Source organism: Lathyrus oleraceus, unplaced genomic scaffold, assembly GCF_024323335.1.
Source record: "Lathyrus oleraceus cultivar Zhongwan6 unplaced genomic scaffold, CAAS_Psat_ZW6_1.0 chrUn0352, whole genome shotgun sequence".
In the NCBI taxonomy this organism is placed as follows: Eukaryota; Viridiplantae; Streptophyta; class Magnoliopsida; order Fabales; family Fabaceae; genus Lathyrus; species Lathyrus oleraceus.
Genome location: NW_026112743.1, coordinates 52528 through 66895, shown reverse-complemented (window position 1 = coordinate 66895; position 14368 = coordinate 52528). Strand labels below are relative to the sequence as shown.

General features: G+C 40.2%; 48 non-coding genes and 4 pseudogenes across 48 annotated transcripts; all 52 read right to left on the bottom strand.

The window, feature by feature from the left end:
- Positions 1–225: 225 nt before the first annotated feature.
- LOC127113764 (5S ribosomal RNA) lies at positions 226–344 on the bottom strand. The gene has a single exon (XR_007799816.1). It is a non-coding gene; the product is annotated as a 5S ribosomal RNA (ribosomal RNA).
- Positions 345–503: 159 nt separating this feature from the next.
- Positions 504–625, bottom strand: LOC127113816 (uncharacterized; annotated as a pseudogene).
- A 160-nt stretch (positions 626–785) lies between these two features.
- Positions 786–905, bottom strand: LOC127113808 (5S ribosomal RNA). The gene has a single exon (XR_007799858.1). It is a non-coding gene; the product is annotated as a 5S ribosomal RNA (ribosomal RNA).
- Positions 906–1064: 159 nt separating this feature from the next.
- On the bottom strand, positions 1065–1184 carry LOC127113802 (5S ribosomal RNA). Its single transcript, XR_007799852.1, has one exon. It is a non-coding gene; the product is annotated as a 5S ribosomal RNA (ribosomal RNA).
- Positions 1185–1340: 156 nt separating this feature from the next.
- On the bottom strand, positions 1341–1461 carry LOC127113815 (5S ribosomal RNA). Its single transcript, XR_007799865.1, has one exon. It is a non-coding gene; the product is annotated as a 5S ribosomal RNA (ribosomal RNA).
- Positions 1462–1513: 52 nt separating this feature from the next.
- Positions 1514–1632, bottom strand: LOC127113763 (5S ribosomal RNA). Its single transcript, XR_007799815.1, has one exon. It is a non-coding gene; the product is annotated as a 5S ribosomal RNA (ribosomal RNA).
- A 162-nt stretch (positions 1633–1794) lies between these two features.
- On the bottom strand, positions 1795–1913 carry LOC127113762 (5S ribosomal RNA). Its single transcript, XR_007799814.1, has one exon. It is a non-coding gene; the product is annotated as a 5S ribosomal RNA (ribosomal RNA).
- Positions 1914–2072: 159 nt separating this feature from the next.
- On the bottom strand, positions 2073–2190 carry LOC127113791 (5S ribosomal RNA). The gene has a single exon (XR_007799842.1). It is a non-coding gene; the product is annotated as a 5S ribosomal RNA (ribosomal RNA).
- A 161-nt stretch (positions 2191–2351) lies between these two features.
- On the bottom strand, positions 2352–2469 carry LOC127113779 (5S ribosomal RNA). Its single transcript, XR_007799830.1, has one exon. It is a non-coding gene; the product is annotated as a 5S ribosomal RNA (ribosomal RNA).
- Positions 2470–2630: 161 nt separating this feature from the next.
- On the bottom strand, positions 2631–2748 carry LOC127113795 (5S ribosomal RNA). Its single transcript, XR_007799846.1, has one exon. It is a non-coding gene; the product is annotated as a 5S ribosomal RNA (ribosomal RNA).
- A 158-nt stretch (positions 2749–2906) lies between these two features.
- Positions 2907–3022, bottom strand: LOC127113849 (uncharacterized; annotated as a pseudogene).
- A 161-nt stretch (positions 3023–3183) lies between these two features.
- On the bottom strand, positions 3184–3302 carry LOC127113761 (5S ribosomal RNA). Its single transcript, XR_007799813.1, has one exon. It is a non-coding gene; the product is annotated as a 5S ribosomal RNA (ribosomal RNA).
- Positions 3303–3463: 161 nt separating this feature from the next.
- LOC127113777 (5S ribosomal RNA) lies at positions 3464–3581 on the bottom strand. Its single transcript, XR_007799828.1, has one exon. It is a non-coding gene; the product is annotated as a 5S ribosomal RNA (ribosomal RNA).
- Positions 3582–3738: 157 nt separating this feature from the next.
- Positions 3739–3857, bottom strand: LOC127113772 (5S ribosomal RNA). The gene has a single exon (XR_007799823.1). It is a non-coding gene; the product is annotated as a 5S ribosomal RNA (ribosomal RNA).
- Positions 3858–4017: 160 nt separating this feature from the next.
- Positions 4018–4135, bottom strand: LOC127113794 (5S ribosomal RNA). The gene has a single exon (XR_007799845.1). It is a non-coding gene; the product is annotated as a 5S ribosomal RNA (ribosomal RNA).
- Positions 4136–4295: 160 nt separating this feature from the next.
- Positions 4296–4414, bottom strand: LOC127113771 (5S ribosomal RNA). Its single transcript, XR_007799822.1, has one exon. It is a non-coding gene; the product is annotated as a 5S ribosomal RNA (ribosomal RNA).
- Positions 4415–4575: 161 nt separating this feature from the next.
- On the bottom strand, positions 4576–4694 carry LOC127113760 (5S ribosomal RNA). Its single transcript, XR_007799812.1, has one exon. It is a non-coding gene; the product is annotated as a 5S ribosomal RNA (ribosomal RNA).
- A 159-nt stretch (positions 4695–4853) lies between these two features.
- LOC127113776 (5S ribosomal RNA) lies at positions 4854–4972 on the bottom strand. The gene has a single exon (XR_007799827.1). It is a non-coding gene; the product is annotated as a 5S ribosomal RNA (ribosomal RNA).
- A 158-nt stretch (positions 4973–5130) lies between these two features.
- Positions 5131–5248, bottom strand: LOC127113788 (5S ribosomal RNA). The gene has a single exon (XR_007799839.1). It is a non-coding gene; the product is annotated as a 5S ribosomal RNA (ribosomal RNA).
- A 49-nt stretch (positions 5249–5297) lies between these two features.
- Positions 5298–5418, bottom strand: LOC127113847 (uncharacterized; annotated as a pseudogene).
- Positions 5419–5576: 158 nt separating this feature from the next.
- On the bottom strand, positions 5577–5697 carry LOC127113807 (5S ribosomal RNA). Its single transcript, XR_007799857.1, has one exon. It is a non-coding gene; the product is annotated as a 5S ribosomal RNA (ribosomal RNA).
- Positions 5698–5859: 162 nt separating this feature from the next.
- On the bottom strand, positions 5860–5978 carry LOC127113759 (5S ribosomal RNA). The gene has a single exon (XR_007799811.1). It is a non-coding gene; the product is annotated as a 5S ribosomal RNA (ribosomal RNA).
- A 156-nt stretch (positions 5979–6134) lies between these two features.
- On the bottom strand, positions 6135–6253 carry LOC127113758 (5S ribosomal RNA). Its single transcript, XR_007799810.1, has one exon. It is a non-coding gene; the product is annotated as a 5S ribosomal RNA (ribosomal RNA).
- A 161-nt stretch (positions 6254–6414) lies between these two features.
- Positions 6415–6533, bottom strand: LOC127113757 (5S ribosomal RNA). The gene has a single exon (XR_007799809.1). It is a non-coding gene; the product is annotated as a 5S ribosomal RNA (ribosomal RNA).
- A 161-nt stretch (positions 6534–6694) lies between these two features.
- On the bottom strand, positions 6695–6812 carry LOC127113787 (5S ribosomal RNA). Its single transcript, XR_007799838.1, has one exon. It is a non-coding gene; the product is annotated as a 5S ribosomal RNA (ribosomal RNA).
- Positions 6813–6971: 159 nt separating this feature from the next.
- LOC127113817 (uncharacterized) lies at positions 6972–7088 on the bottom strand (annotated as a pseudogene).
- Positions 7089–7249: 161 nt separating this feature from the next.
- LOC127113756 (5S ribosomal RNA) lies at positions 7250–7368 on the bottom strand. The gene has a single exon (XR_007799808.1). It is a non-coding gene; the product is annotated as a 5S ribosomal RNA (ribosomal RNA).
- A 161-nt stretch (positions 7369–7529) lies between these two features.
- LOC127113754 (5S ribosomal RNA) lies at positions 7530–7648 on the bottom strand. Its single transcript, XR_007799806.1, has one exon. It is a non-coding gene; the product is annotated as a 5S ribosomal RNA (ribosomal RNA).
- A 161-nt stretch (positions 7649–7809) lies between these two features.
- Positions 7810–7928, bottom strand: LOC127113753 (5S ribosomal RNA). The gene has a single exon (XR_007799805.1). It is a non-coding gene; the product is annotated as a 5S ribosomal RNA (ribosomal RNA).
- A 160-nt stretch (positions 7929–8088) lies between these two features.
- LOC127113752 (5S ribosomal RNA) lies at positions 8089–8207 on the bottom strand. Its single transcript, XR_007799804.1, has one exon. It is a non-coding gene; the product is annotated as a 5S ribosomal RNA (ribosomal RNA).
- A 161-nt stretch (positions 8208–8368) lies between these two features.
- LOC127113786 (5S ribosomal RNA) lies at positions 8369–8486 on the bottom strand. Its single transcript, XR_007799837.1, has one exon. It is a non-coding gene; the product is annotated as a 5S ribosomal RNA (ribosomal RNA).
- A 161-nt stretch (positions 8487–8647) lies between these two features.
- On the bottom strand, positions 8648–8764 carry LOC127113800 (5S ribosomal RNA). The gene has a single exon (XR_007799850.1). It is a non-coding gene; the product is annotated as a 5S ribosomal RNA (ribosomal RNA).
- A 161-nt stretch (positions 8765–8925) lies between these two features.
- Positions 8926–9043, bottom strand: LOC127113781 (5S ribosomal RNA). Its single transcript, XR_007799832.1, has one exon. It is a non-coding gene; the product is annotated as a 5S ribosomal RNA (ribosomal RNA).
- Positions 9044–9203: 160 nt separating this feature from the next.
- LOC127113751 (5S ribosomal RNA) lies at positions 9204–9322 on the bottom strand. The gene has a single exon (XR_007799803.1). It is a non-coding gene; the product is annotated as a 5S ribosomal RNA (ribosomal RNA).
- Positions 9323–9485: 163 nt separating this feature from the next.
- On the bottom strand, positions 9486–9604 carry LOC127113749 (5S ribosomal RNA). Its single transcript, XR_007799802.1, has one exon. It is a non-coding gene; the product is annotated as a 5S ribosomal RNA (ribosomal RNA).
- A 161-nt stretch (positions 9605–9765) lies between these two features.
- On the bottom strand, positions 9766–9884 carry LOC127113775 (5S ribosomal RNA). The gene has a single exon (XR_007799826.1). It is a non-coding gene; the product is annotated as a 5S ribosomal RNA (ribosomal RNA).
- A 156-nt stretch (positions 9885–10040) lies between these two features.
- Positions 10041–10158, bottom strand: LOC127113790 (5S ribosomal RNA). The gene has a single exon (XR_007799841.1). It is a non-coding gene; the product is annotated as a 5S ribosomal RNA (ribosomal RNA).
- Positions 10159–10316: 158 nt separating this feature from the next.
- On the bottom strand, positions 10317–10440 carry LOC127113809 (5S ribosomal RNA). Its single transcript, XR_007799859.1, has one exon. It is a non-coding gene; the product is annotated as a 5S ribosomal RNA (ribosomal RNA).
- Positions 10441–10601: 161 nt separating this feature from the next.
- LOC127113748 (5S ribosomal RNA) lies at positions 10602–10720 on the bottom strand. Its single transcript, XR_007799801.1, has one exon. It is a non-coding gene; the product is annotated as a 5S ribosomal RNA (ribosomal RNA).
- Positions 10721–10879: 159 nt separating this feature from the next.
- Positions 10880–10996, bottom strand: LOC127113798 (5S ribosomal RNA). The gene has a single exon (XR_007799848.1). It is a non-coding gene; the product is annotated as a 5S ribosomal RNA (ribosomal RNA).
- Positions 10997–11154: 158 nt separating this feature from the next.
- LOC127113747 (5S ribosomal RNA) lies at positions 11155–11273 on the bottom strand. The gene has a single exon (XR_007799800.1). It is a non-coding gene; the product is annotated as a 5S ribosomal RNA (ribosomal RNA).
- Positions 11274–11434: 161 nt separating this feature from the next.
- Positions 11435–11553, bottom strand: LOC127113746 (5S ribosomal RNA). Its single transcript, XR_007799799.1, has one exon. It is a non-coding gene; the product is annotated as a 5S ribosomal RNA (ribosomal RNA).
- A 160-nt stretch (positions 11554–11713) lies between these two features.
- Positions 11714–11832, bottom strand: LOC127113745 (5S ribosomal RNA). Its single transcript, XR_007799798.1, has one exon. It is a non-coding gene; the product is annotated as a 5S ribosomal RNA (ribosomal RNA).
- A 159-nt stretch (positions 11833–11991) lies between these two features.
- Positions 11992–12110, bottom strand: LOC127113744 (5S ribosomal RNA). Its single transcript, XR_007799797.1, has one exon. It is a non-coding gene; the product is annotated as a 5S ribosomal RNA (ribosomal RNA).
- Positions 12111–12268: 158 nt separating this feature from the next.
- On the bottom strand, positions 12269–12386 carry LOC127113785 (5S ribosomal RNA). The gene has a single exon (XR_007799836.1). It is a non-coding gene; the product is annotated as a 5S ribosomal RNA (ribosomal RNA).
- A 161-nt stretch (positions 12387–12547) lies between these two features.
- Positions 12548–12665, bottom strand: LOC127113804 (5S ribosomal RNA). Its single transcript, XR_007799854.1, has one exon. It is a non-coding gene; the product is annotated as a 5S ribosomal RNA (ribosomal RNA).
- Positions 12666–12826: 161 nt separating this feature from the next.
- LOC127113742 (5S ribosomal RNA) lies at positions 12827–12945 on the bottom strand. The gene has a single exon (XR_007799795.1). It is a non-coding gene; the product is annotated as a 5S ribosomal RNA (ribosomal RNA).
- A 157-nt stretch (positions 12946–13102) lies between these two features.
- On the bottom strand, positions 13103–13221 carry LOC127113741 (5S ribosomal RNA). Its single transcript, XR_007799794.1, has one exon. It is a non-coding gene; the product is annotated as a 5S ribosomal RNA (ribosomal RNA).
- A 161-nt stretch (positions 13222–13382) lies between these two features.
- On the bottom strand, positions 13383–13501 carry LOC127113740 (5S ribosomal RNA). Its single transcript, XR_007799793.1, has one exon. It is a non-coding gene; the product is annotated as a 5S ribosomal RNA (ribosomal RNA).
- Positions 13502–13660: 159 nt separating this feature from the next.
- On the bottom strand, positions 13661–13779 carry LOC127113739 (5S ribosomal RNA). The gene has a single exon (XR_007799792.1). It is a non-coding gene; the product is annotated as a 5S ribosomal RNA (ribosomal RNA).
- A 161-nt stretch (positions 13780–13940) lies between these two features.
- On the bottom strand, positions 13941–14058 carry LOC127113792 (5S ribosomal RNA). The gene has a single exon (XR_007799843.1). It is a non-coding gene; the product is annotated as a 5S ribosomal RNA (ribosomal RNA).
- A 160-nt stretch (positions 14059–14218) lies between these two features.
- Positions 14219–14337, bottom strand: LOC127113774 (5S ribosomal RNA). Its single transcript, XR_007799825.1, has one exon. It is a non-coding gene; the product is annotated as a 5S ribosomal RNA (ribosomal RNA).
- Between the last annotated feature and the right edge of the window lie 31 nt (positions 14338–14368).

Here is a 14368-nt window from a genome sequence, read left to right as displayed (position 1 = left end):
GCCCAAGCACGCTTAACTGCGGAGTTCTGATGGATCCGGTGCATTAGTGCTGGTATGATCGCACCTGATATCTCATGCGCTTTGATTGTATATATTTTATTTCTTTCACTTATTAACGGCAAAACAAACATAATTAACGCTGAAATGCTTGTCTTCTCCTACTTTTTCCGACTCTTTTACGCCGATTAACAGAAAAAAAAGAAGTATTTAAAAAATCGCAAAAAAAAGGTGCAACACAAGGACTTCCCAGGAGGTCACCCATCCTAGTACTACTCTCGCCCAAGCACGCTTAACTGCGGAGTTCTGATGGGATCCGGTGCATTAGTGCTGGTATGATCGCACCTGATATCTCATGCGCTTTGATTGTATATATTTTATTCTTTCACTTATTAACGGCAAAACAAACATAATTAACGCTGAAATGCTTGTCTTCTCCTACTTTTTCCGACTCTTTTACGCCGATTAACAGAAATAAAAAGAAGTATTTAAAAAATCGCAAAAAAGAGGTGCAACACAAGGACTCCCAGGAGGTCACCCATCCTAGTACTACTACTCTCCGCCCCAGCACGCTTAACTGCGGAGTTCTGATGGGATCCGGTGCATTAGTGCTGGTATGATCGCCCTGATATCTCATGCGCTTTGATTGTATATATTTTTATTTCTTTCACTTATTAACGGCAAAACAAACATAATTAACGCTGAAATGCTTGTCTTCTCCTACTTTTTCCGACTCTTTTACGCCGATTAACAAAATAAAAAGAAGTATTTAAAAAATCGCAAAAAAAGAGGTGCAACACAAGGACTTCCCAGGAGGTCACCCATCCTAGTACTACTCTCTCGCCCAAGCACGCTTAACTGCGGAGTTCTGATGGGATCCGTGCATTAGTGCTGGTATGATCGCACCTGATATCTCATGCGCTTTGATTGTATATATTTTATTTCTTTCACTTATTACGGCAAAACAAACATAATTAACGCTGAAATGCTTGTCTTCTCCTACTTTTTTCCGACTCTTTTACGCCGATTAACAGAAATAAAAAGAAGTATTTAAAAAATCGCAAAAAAAGAGGCAACACAAGGACTTCCCAGGAGGTCACCCATCCTAGTACTACTCTCGCCCCAAGCACGCTTAACTGCGGAGTTCTGATGGGATCCGGTGCATTAGTGCTGGTATGATCGCACCTGATATCTCATGCGCTTTGATGTATATATTTTATTTCTTTCACTTATTAACGGCAAAACAAACATAATTAACGCTGAAATGCTTGTCTTCTCCTACTTTTTCCCGACTCTTTTACGCCGATTAACAAATAAAAAGTATTTAAAAAAATCGCAAAAAAGAGGTGCAACACAAACTTCTTCCCGGAGGTCACCCATCCTAGTACTACTCTCTCGCCCAAGCACGCTTAACTGCGGAGTTCTGATGGGATCCGGTGCATTAGTGCTGGTATGATCGCACCTGATTTACGCCGATTAACAGAAATAAAAGAAGTATTAAAAAATCGCAAAAAAAGAGGTGCAACACAAGGACTTCCCAGGAGGTCACCCATCCTAGTACTACTCTCGCCCAAGCACGCTTAACTGCGGAGTTCTGATGGGATCCGGTGCATTAGTGCTGGTATGATCGCACCTGATATCTCATGCGCTTTGATTGTATATATTTTATTTCTTTCACTTATTAACGGCAAAACAACATAATTAACGCTGAAATGCTTGTCTTCTCTCCTACTTTTTCCGACTCTTTTACGCCGATTAACAGAAATAAAAAGAAGTATTTAAAAAATCGCAAAAAAAGAGGTGCAACACAAGGACTTCCCAGGAGGTCACCCATCCTAGTACTACTCTCGCCCAAGCACGCTTAACTGCGGAGTTCTGATGGGATCCGGTGCATTAGTGCTGGTATGATCGCACCTGATATCTCATGCGCTTTGATTGTATATATTTTATTTCTTTCACTTATTAACGGCAAAACAAACATAATTAACGCTGAAATGCTTGTCTTCTCCTACTTTTTTCCGACTCTTTTACGCCGATTAACAGAAATAAAAAAGTATTTAAAAAATCGCAAAAAAGAGGTGCAACACAAGGACTTCCCAGAGGTCACCCATCCTAGTACTACTCTCGCCCAAGCACGCTTAACTGCGGAGTTCTGATGGGATCCGGTGCATTAGTGCTGGTATGATCGCACCCTGATATCTCATGCGCTTTGATTGTATATATTTTATTTCTTTCACTTATTAACGGCAAAACAAACAATTAATTAACGCTGAATGCTTGTCTTCTCCTACTTTTTCCGACTCTTTTACGCCGATTAACAGAAATAAAAAGAAGTATTTAAAAATCGCAAAAAAGAGGTGCAACACAAGGACTTCCCAGAGGTCACCCATCCTAGTACTACTCTCGCCCAAGCACGCTTAACTGCGGAGTTCTGATGGGATCCGGTGCATTAGTGCTGGTATGATCGCACCTGATATCTCATGCGCTTTGATTGTATATATTTTATTCTTTCACTTATTAACGGCAAAACAAACATAATTAACGCTGAAATGCTTGTCTTCTCCTACTTTTTTTTCCGACTCTTTTACGCCGATTAACAGAAATAAAAAGAAGTATTTAAAAATCGCAAAAAAAAGGTGCACACAAGGACTTCCCAGGAGGTCACCCATCCTAGTACTACTCTCGCCCAAGCACGCTTAACTGCGGAGTTCTGATGGGATCCGGTGCATTAGTGCTGGTATGATCGCACCTGATATCTCATGCGCTTTGATTGTATATATTTATTTCTTTCACTTATTAACGGCAAAACAAACATAATTAACGCTGAAATGCTTGTCTTCTCCTACTTTTTCCGACTCTTTTACGCCGATTAACAAAATAAAAAGAAGTATTTAAAAATCGCAAAAAAAGAGGTGCAACACAAGGACTTCCCAGAGGTCCCCATCCTAGTACACTACTCCGCCCCAGCACGCTTAACTGCGAGTTCTGAGGGATCCGGTGCATTAGTGCTGGTATGATCGCACCTGATATCTCATGCGCTTTGATTGTATATATTTTATTTCTTTCACTTATTAACGGCAAAACAAACATAATTAACGCTGAAATGCTTGTCTTCTCCTACTTTTTCCGACTCTTTTACGCCGATTAACAGAAATAAAAAGAAGTATTTAAAAAATCGCAAAAAAAGAGGTGCAACACAAGGACTTCCCAGGAGGTCACCCATCCTAGTACTACTCTCGCCCAAGCACGCTTAACTGCGGAGTTCTGATGGGATCCGGTGCATTAGTGCTGGTATGATCGCACCTGATATCTCATGCGCTTTGATTGTATATATTTTATTTCTTTCACTTATTAACGGCAAAACAAACATAATTAACGCTGAAATGCTTGTCTTCTCCTACTTTTTCCGACTCTTTTACGCCGATTAACAGAAATAAAAAGAAGTATTTAAAAAATCGCAAAAAAAGAGGTGCAACACAAGGACTTCCCAGAGGTCACCCATCCTAGTACTACTCTCGCCCAAGCACGCTTAACTGCGGAGTTCTGATGGGATCCGGTGCATTAGTGCTGGTATGATCGCACCTGATATCTCATGCGCTTTGATTGTATATATTTTATTTCTTTCACTTATTAACGGCAAACAAACATAATTAACGCTGAAATGCTTGTCTTCTCCTACTTTTTCCGACTCTTTTACGCCGATTAACAAAATAAAAGAAGTATTTAAAAAATCAAAAAAAAAGAGTGCAACACAAGGACTTCCCAGGAGGTCACCCATCCTAGTACTACTCTCGCCCAAGCACGCTTAACTGCGGAGTTCTGATGGGATCCGGTGCATTAGTGCTGGTATGATCGCACCTGATATCTCATGCGCTTTGATTGTATATTTTTATTTCTTTCACTTATTAACGGCAAAACAAACATAATTAACGCTGAAATGCTTGTCTTCTCCTACTTTTTCCGACTCTTTTACGCCGATTAACAGAAATAAAAAGAAGTATTTAAAAAATCGCAAAAAAAGAGGTGCAACACAAGGACTTCCCAGGAGGTCACCCATCCTAGTACTACTCTCGCCCAAGCACGCTTAACTGCGGAGTTCTGATGGATCCGGTGCATTAGTGCTGGTATGATCGCACCTGATATCTCATGCGCTTTGATTGTATATATTTTATTTCTTTCACTTATTAACGGCAAAACAAACATAATTAACGCTGAAATGCTTGTCTTCTCCTACTTTTTCCGACTCTTTTACGCCGATTAACAGAAATAAAAAGAAGTATTTAAAAAATCGCAAAAAAGAGGTGCAACACAAGGACTTCCCAGGAGGTCACCCATCCTAGTACTACTCTCGCCCAAGCACGCTTAACTGCGAAGTTCTGATGGGATCCGGTGCATTAGTGCTGGTATGATCGCACCTGATATCTCATGCGCTTTGATTGTATATATTTTATTTCTTTCACTTATTAACGGCAAAACAAACATAATTAACGCTGAAATGCTTGTCTTCTCCTACTTTTTCCGACTCTTTTACGCCGATTAACAGAAATAAAAAGAAGTATTTAAAAAATCGCAAAAAAAGAGGTGCAACACAAGGACTTCCCAGGAGGTCACCCATCCTAGTACTACTCTCGCCCAAGCACGCTTAACTGCGGAGTTCTGATGGGATCCGGTGCATTAGTGCTGGTATGATCGCACCTGATATCTCATGCGCTTTGATTGTATATTTTATTTCTTTCACTTATTAACGGCAAAACAAACATAATTAACGCTGAAATGCTTGTCTTCTCCTACTTTTTCCGACTCTTTTACGCCGATTAACAGAAATAAAAAGAAGTATTTAAAAAATCGCAAAAAAAGAGGTGCAACACAAGGACTTCCCAGGAGGTCACCCATCCTAGTACTACTCTCTCCCAAGCACGCTTAACTGCGGAGTTCTGATGGGATCCGGTGCATTAGTGCTGGTATGATCGCACCTGATATCTCATGCGCTTTGATTGTATATATTTTATTTCTTTCACTTATTAACGCAAAACAAACATAATTAACGCTGAAATGCTTGTCTTCTCCTACTTTTTCCGACTCTTTTACGCCGATTAACAGAAATAAAAAGAAGTATTAAAAAATCGCAAAAAAGAGGTGCAACACAAGGACTTCCCAGGAGGTCACCCATCCTAGTACTACTCTCGCCCAAGCACGCTTAACTGCGGAGTTCTGATGGGATCCGTGCATTAGTGCTGGTATGATCGCACCTGATATCTCATGCGCTTTGATTGTATATATTTTATTTCTTTCACTTATTAACGGCAAAACAAACATAATTAACCCCAGGAGTCACCCATCCTAGTACTACTCTCGCCCAAGCACGCTTAACTGCGGAGTTCTGATGGGATCCGGTGCATTAGTGCTGGTATGATCGCACCTGATATCTCATGCGCTTTGATTGTATATATTTTATTTCTTTCACTTATTAACGGCAAAACAACATAATTAACGCTGAAATGCTTGTCTTCTCCTACTTTTTCCGACTCTTTTACGCCGATTAACAGAAATAAAGAATTATTTAAAAAATCGCAAAAAAAGAGTGGCAACACAAGGACTTCCCAGGAGGTCACCCATCCTAGTACTACTCTCTCGCCCAAGCACGCTTAACTGCGGAGTTCTGATGGGATCCGGTGCATTAGTGCTGGTATGATCGCACCTGATATCTCATGCGCTTTGATTGTATATATTTTATTTCTTTCACTTATTAACGGCAAAACAAACATAATTAACGCTGAAATGCTTGTCTTCTCTCCTACTTTTTCCGACTCTTTTACGCCGATTAACAGAAATAAAAAGAAGTATTTAAAAAATCGCAAAAAAGAGGTGCAACACAAGGACTTCCCAGGAGGTCACCCATCCTAGTACTACTCTCGCCCAAGCACGCTTAACTGCGGAGTTCTGATGGGATCCGGTGCATTAGTGCTGGTATGATCGCACCTGATATCTCATGCGCTTTGATTGTATATATTTTATTTCTTTCACTTATTAACGGCAAAACAAACATAATTAACGCTGAAATGCTTGTCTTCTCCTACTTTTTCCGACTCTTTTACGCCGATTAACAGAAATAAAAGAAGTTTTAAAAATCGCAAAAAGAGGTGCAACACAAGGACTTCCCAGGAGGTCACCCATCCTAGTACTACTCTCGCCCAAGCACGCTTAACTGCGGAGTTCTGATGGGATCCGGTGCATTAGTGCTGGTATGATCGCACCTGATATCTCATGCGCTTTGATTGTATATATTTTATTTCTTTCACTTATTAACGGCAAAACAAACATAATTAACGCTGAAATGCTTGTCTTCTCCTACTTTTTCCGACTCTTTTACGCCGATTAACAGAAATAAAAAGAAGTATTTAAAAAATCGCAAAAAAAGAGGTGCAACACAAGGACTTCCCAGGAGGTCACCCATCCTAGTACTACTCTCGCCCAAGCACGCTTAACTGCGGAGTTCTGATGGGATCCGGTGCATTAGTGCTGGTATGATCGCACCTGATATCTCATGCGCTTTGATTGTATATATTTTATTTCTTTCACTTATTACGGCAAAACAAACATAATTAACGCTGAAATGCTTGTCTTCTCCTACTTTTTTCCGACTCTTTTACGCCGATTAACAAAAACAAAAAGAAAAGTATTTAAAAATCGCAAAAAAGAGGTGCAACACAAGGACTTCCCAGGAGGTCACCCATCCTAGTACTACTCTCGCCCAAGCACGCTTAACTGCGGAGTTCTGATGGGATCCGTGCATTAGTGCTGGTATGATCGCACCTGATATCTCATGCGCTTTGATTGTATATATTTTATTTCTTTCACTTATTAACGGCAAAACAAACATAATTAACGCTGAAATGCTTGTCTTCTCCTACTTTTTCCGACTCTTTTACGCCGATTAACAGAAATAAAAAAAGTATTTAAAAAATCGCAAAAAAGAGGTGCAACACAAGGACTTCCCAGGAGGTCACCCATCCTAGTACTACTCTCAAGCCAACGCTTAACTGCGGAGTTCTGATGGGATCCGGTGCATTAGTGCTGGTATGATCGCACCTGATATCTCATGCGCTTTGATTGTATATATTTTATTTCTTTCACTTATTAACGGCAAAACAAACATAATTAACGCTGAAATGCTTGTCTTCTCCTACTTTTTCCGACTCTTTTACGCCGATTAACAGAAATAAAAAGAAGTATTTAAAAAATCGCAAAAAAAGAGGTGCAACACAAGGACTTCCCAGGAGGTCACCCATCCTAGTACTACTCTCGCCCAAGCACGCTTAACTGCGGAGTTCTGATGGGATCCGGTGCATTAGTGCTGGTATGATCGCACCTGATATCTCATGCGCTTTGATTGTATATATTTTATTTCTTTCACTTATTAACGGCAAAACAAACATAATTAACGCTGAAATGCTTGTCTTCTCCTACTTTTTCCGACTCTTTTACGCCGATTAACAGAAATAAAAAGAAGTATTTAAAAAATCGCAAAAAAAGAGGTGCAACACAAGGACTTCCCAGGAGGTCACCCATCCTAGTACTACTCTCGCCCAAGCACGCTTAACTGCGGAGTTCTGATGGGATCCGGTGCATTAGTGCTGGTATGATCGCACCTGATATCTCATGCGCTTTGATTGTATATATTTTATTTCTTTCACTTATTAACGGCAAAACAAACATAATTAACGCTGAAATGCTTGTCTTCTCCTACTTTTTTCCGACTCTTTTACGCCGATTAACAGAAATAAAAAGAAGTATTTAAAAAATCGCAAAAAAGAGGTGCAACACAAGGACTTCCCAGGAGGTCACCCATCCTAGTACTACTCTCGCCCAAGCACGCTTAACTGCGGAGTTCTGATGGGATCCGGTGCATTAGTGCTGGTATGATCGCACCTGATATCTCATGCGCTTTGATTGTATATATTTTATTTCTTTCACTTATTAACGGCAAAACAAACATAATTAACGCTGAAATGCTTGTCTTCTCCCTACTTTTTCCGACTCTTTTACGCCGATTAACAGAAATAAAAGAAGTATTTAAAAAATCGCAAAAAAGAGGTGCAACACAAGGACTTCCCAGGAGGTCACCCATCCTAGTACTACTCTCGCCCAAGCACGCTTAACTGCGGAGTTCTGATGGGATCCGGTGCATTAGTGCTGGTATGATCGCACCTGATATCTCATGCGCTTTGATTGTATATATTTTATTTCTTTCACTTATTAACGGCAAAACAAACATAATTAACGCTGAAATGCTTGTCTTCTCCTACTTTTTCCGACTCTTTTACGCCGATTAACAGAAATAAAAAGAAGTATTTAAAAAATCGCAAAAAAAGAGGTGCAACACAAGGACTTCCCAGGAGGTCACCCATCCTAGTACTACTCTCGCCCAAGCACGCTTAACTGCGGAGTTCTGATGGGATCCGTGCATTAGTGCTGGTATGATCGCACCTGATATCTCATGCGCTTTGATTGTATATATTTTATTTCTTTCACTTATTAACGGCAAAACAAACATAATTAACGCTGAAATGCTTGTCTTCTCCTACTTTTTCCGACTCTTTTACGCCGATTAACAGAAATAAAAAGAAGTATTTAAAAAATCGCAAAAAAAGAGGTGCAACACAAGGACTTCCCAGGAGGTCACCCATCCTAGTACTACTCTCGCCCAAGCACGCTTAACTGCGGAGTTCTGATGGGATCCGGCATTAGTGCTGGTATGATCGCACCTGATATCTCATGCGCTTTGATTGTATATATTTTATTTCTTTCACTTATTAACGGCAAAACAAACATAATTAACGCTGAAATGCTTGTCTTCTCCTACTTTTTTCCGACTCTTTTACGCCGATTAACAGAAATAAAAAGAAGTATTTAAAAAATCGCAAAAAAAAGGTGCAACACAAGGACTTCCCAGAGGTCACCCATCCTAGTACTACTCTCGCCCAAGCACGCTTAACTGCGGAGTTCTGATGGGATCCGGTGCATTAGTGCTGGTATGATCGCACCTGATATCTCATGCGCTTTGATTGTATATATTTTATTTCTTTCACTTATTAACGGCAAAACAAACATAATTAACGCTGAAATGCTTGTCTTCTCCTACTTTTTCCGACTCTTTTACGCCGATTAACAGAAATAAAAAGAAGTATTTAAAAATCGCAAAAAAAGAGGTGCAACACAAGGACTTCCCAGGAGGTCACCCATCCTAGTACTACTCTCGCCCAAGCACGCTTAACTGCGGAGTTCTGATGGGATCCGGTGCATTAGTGCTGGTATGATCGCACCTGATATCCATCTCTTTGATTGGTATATTTTATTTCTTTCCACTTATTAACGGCAAAACAAACATAATTAAAACGCTGAATTCTTGTCTTCGCTCCTACTTTTTCCCGACTCTTTACGCCGATTAACAGAAATAAAAAGAAGTATTTAAAAAAATCGCCAAAAAAGAGGTGCAACACAAGGACTTCCCAGGAGGTCACCCATCCTAGTACTACTCTCGCCCAAGCACGCTTAACTGCGGAGTTCTGATGGGATCCGGTGCATTAGTGCTGGTATGATCGCACCTGATATCTCATGCGCTTTGATTGTATATATTTTATTTCTTTCACTTATTAACGGCAAAACAAACATAATTAACGCTGAAATGCTTGTCTTCTCCTACTTTTTCCGACTCTTTTACGCCGATTAACAGAAATAAAAAGAAGTATTTAAAAAATCGCAAAAAAAGAGGTGCAACACAAGGACTTCCCAGGAGGTCACCCATCCTAGTACTACTCTCTCCCAAGCACGCTTAACTGCGGAGTTCTGATGGGATCCGGTGCATTAGTGCTGGTATGATCGCACCTGATATCTCATGCGCTTTGATTGTATATATTTTATTTCTTTCACTTATTAACGGCAAAACAAACATAATTAACGCTGAAATGCTTGTCTTCTCCTACTTTTTCCGACTCTTTTACGCCGATTAACAGAAATAAAAAGAATTTAAAAACGCAAAAAAAGAGGTGCAACACAAGGACTTCCCAGGAGGTCACCCATCCTAGTACTACTCTCGCCCAGCACGCTTAACTGCGGAGTTCTGATGGGATCCGGTGCATTAGTGCTGGTATGATCGCACCTGATATCTCATGCGCTTTTGTATATATTTTATTTCTTTCACTTATTAACGGCAAAACAAACATAATTAACGCTGAAATGCTTGTCTTCTCCTACTTTTTCCGACTCTTTTACGCCGATTAACAGAAATAAAAAGAAGTATTTAAAAAATCGCAAAAAAAGAGGTGCAACACAGGACTTCCCAGGAGGTCACCCATCCTAGTACTACTCTCACTCTCGCCCAAGCACGCTTAACTGCGGAGTTCTGATGGGATCCGGTGCATTAGTGCTGGTATGATCGCACCTGATATCTCATGCGCTTTGATTGTATATATTTTATTTCTTTCACTTATTAACGGCAAAACAAACATAATTAACGCTGAAATGCTTGTCTTCTCCTACTTTTTCCGACTCTTTTACGCCGATTAACAGAAATAAAAAGAAGTATTAAAAAAATCGCAAAAAAAGAGGTGCAACACAAGGACTTCCCAGGAGGTCACCCATCCTAGTACTACTCTCGCCCAAGCACGCTTAACTGCGGAGTTCTGATGGGATCCGGTGCATTAGTGCTGGTATGATCGCACCTGATATCTCATGCGCTTTGATTGTATATATTTTATTTCTTTCACTTATTAACGGCAAAACAACATAATTAACGCTGAAATGCTTGTCTTCTCCTACTTTTTCCGACTCTTTTACGCCGATTAACAAATAAAAAAGAAGTATTTAAAAAATCGCAAAAAAAGAGGTGCAACACAAGGACTTCCGGAGGTCACCCATCCTAGTACTACTCTCGCCCAAGCACGCTTAACTGCGGAGTTCTGATGGGATCCGGTGCATTAGTGCTGGTATGATCGCACCTGATATCTCATGCGCTTTGATTGTATATATTTTATTTCTTTCACTTATTAACGGCAAAACAAACATAATTAACGCTGAAATGCTTGTCTTCTCCTACTTTTTCCGACTCTTTTACGCCGATTAACAGAAATAAAAGAAGTATTAAAAAATCGCAAAAAAGAGGTGCAACACAAGGACTTCCCAGGAGGTCACCCATCCTAGTACTACTCTCGCCCAAGCACGCTTAACTGCGGAGTTCTGATGGGATCCGGTGCATTAGTGCTGGTATGATCGCACCTGATATCTCATGCGCTTTGATTGTATATATTTTATTTCTTTCACTTATTAACGGCAAAACAAACATAATTAACGCTGAAATGCTTGTCTTCTCCTACTTTTTTTCCGACTCTTTTACGCCGATTAACAGAAATAAAAAAGTATTTAAAAAATCGCAAAAAAAGAGGTGCAACACAAGGACTTCCCAGGAGGTCACCCATCCTAGTACTACTCTCGCCCAAGCACGCTTAACTGCGGAGTTCTGATGGGATCCGGTGCATTAGTGCTGGTATGATCGCACCTGATATCTCATGCGCTTTGATTGTATATATTTTATTTCTTTCACTTATTAACGGCAAAACAAACATAATTAACGCTGAAATGCTTGTCTTCTCCTACTTTTTCCGACTCTTTTACGCCGATTAACAGAAATAAAAAGAAGTATTTAAAAAATCGCAAAAAAGAGGTGCAACACAAGGACTTCCCAGGAGGTCACCCATCCTAGTACTACTCTCGCCCAAGCACGCTTAACTGCGGAGTTCTGATGGGATCCGGTGCATTAGTGCTGGTATGATCGCACCTGATATCTCATGCGCTTTGATTGTATATATTTTATTTCTTTCACTTATTAACGGCAAAACAAACATAATAACGCTGAATGCTTGTCTTCTCCTACTTTTTCCGACTCTTTTACGCCGATTAACAGAAATAAAAAGAAGTATTTAAAAAATCGCAAAAAAAGAGGTGCAACACAAGGACTTCCCAGGAGGTCACCCATCCTAGTACTACTCTCGCCCAAGCACGCTTAACTGCGGAGTTCTGATGGGATCCGGTGCATTAGTGCTGGTATGATCGCACCTGATATCTCATGCGCTTTGATTGTATATATTTTATTTCTTTCACTTATTACGGCAAAACAAACATAATTAACGCTGAAATGCTTGTCTTCTCCTACTTTTTCCGACTCTTTTACGCCGATTAACAGAATAAAAAGAAGTATTTAAAAAATCGCAAAAAAGAGGTGCAACACAAGGACTTCCCAGGAGGTCACCCATCCTAGTACTACTCTCGCCCAAGCACGCTTAACTGCGGAGTTCTGATGGGATCCGTGCATTAGTGCTGGTATGATCGCACCTGATATCTCATGCGCTTTGATTGTATATATTTTATTTCTTTCACTTATTAACGGCAAAACAAACATAATTAACGCTGAAATGCTTGTCTTCTCCTACTTTTTCCGACTCTTTTACGCCGATTAACAGAAATAAAAAGAAGTATTTAAAAAATCGCAAAAAAAAAGGTGCAACACAAGGACTTCCCAGGAGGTCACCCATCCTACTACTACTCTCGCCCAGCACGCTTAACTGCGGAGTTCTGATGGGATCCGGTGCATTAGTGCTGGTATGATCGCACCTGATATCTCATGCGCTTTGATTGTATATATTTTATTTCTTTCACTTATTAACGGCAAAACAAACATAATTAACGCTGAAATGCTTGTCTTCTCCTACTTTTTCCGACTCTTTTACGCCGATTAACAGAAATAAAAAGAAGTATTTAAAAAATCGCAAAAAAAGAGGTGCAACACAAGGACTTCCCAGGAGGTCACCCATCCTAGTACTACTCTCGCCCAAGCACGCTTAACTGCGGAGTTCTGATGGGATCCGGTGCATTAGTGCTGGTATGATCGCACCTGATATCTCATGCGCTTTGATTGTATATATTTTATTTCTTTCACTTATTAACGGCAAACAAACATAATTAACGCTGAAATGCTTGTCTTCTCCTACTTTTTCCGACTCTTTTACGCCGATTAACAGAAATAAAAAAGTATTTAAAAATCGCAAAAAAAGAGGTGCAACACAAGGACTTCCCAGGAGGTCACCCATCCTAGTACTACTCTCGCCCAAGCACGCTTAACTGCGGAGTTCTGATGGGATCCGGTGCATTAGTGCTGGTATGATCGCACCTGATATCTCATGCGCTTTGATTGTATATATTTTATTTCTTTCACTTATTAACGGCAAAATAAACATAATTAACGCTGAAATGCTTGTCTTCTCCTACTTTTTTCCGACTCTTTTACGCCGATTAACAGAAATAAAAGAAGTATTTAAAAAATCGCAAAAAAAGAGGTGCAACACAAGGACTTCCCAGGAGGTCACCCATCCTAGTACTACTCTCGCCCAAGCACGCTTAACTGCGGAGTTCTGATGGGATCCGGTGCATTAGTGCTGGTATGATCGCACCTGATATCTCATGCGCTTTGATTGTATATATTTTATTTCTTTCACTTATTAACGGCAAACACACATAATTAACGCTGAAATGCTTGTCTTCTCCTACTTTTTCCGACTCTTTTACGCCGATTAACAGAAATAAAAAGAAGTATTTAAAAAATCGCAAAAAAGAGGTGCAACACAAGGACTTCCCAGGAGGTCACCCATCCTAGTACTACTCTCGCCCAAGCACGCTTAACTGCGGAGTTCTGATGGGATCCGGTGCATTAGTGCTGGTATGATCGCACCTGATATCTCATGCGCTTTGATTGTATATATTTTATTTCTTTCACTTATTAACGGCAAAACAAACATAATTAACGCTGAAATGCTTGTCTTCTCCTACTTTTTCCGACTCTTTTACGCCGATTAACAGAAATAAAAAGAAGTATTTAAAAAATCGCAAAAAAAGAGGTGCAACACAAGGACTTCCCAGGAGGTCACCCATCCTAGTACTACTCTCGCCCAAGCACGCTTACTGCGGAGTTCTGATGGGATCCGGTGCATTAGTGCTGGTATGATCGCACCTGATATCTCATGCGCTTTGATTGTATATATTTTATTTCTTTCACTTATTAACGGCAAAACAACATAATTAACGCTGAAATGCTTGTCTTCTCCTACTTTTTCCGACTCTTTTACGCCGATTAACAGAAATAAAAAGAAGTATTTAAAAAATCGCAAAAAAAGAGGTGCAACACAAGGACTTCCCAGGAGGTCACCCATCCTAGTACTACTCTCTCCCAAGCACGCTTAACTGCGGAGTTCTGATGGGATCCGGTGCATTAGTGCTGGTATGATCGCACCTGATATCTCATGCGCTTTGATTGTATATATTT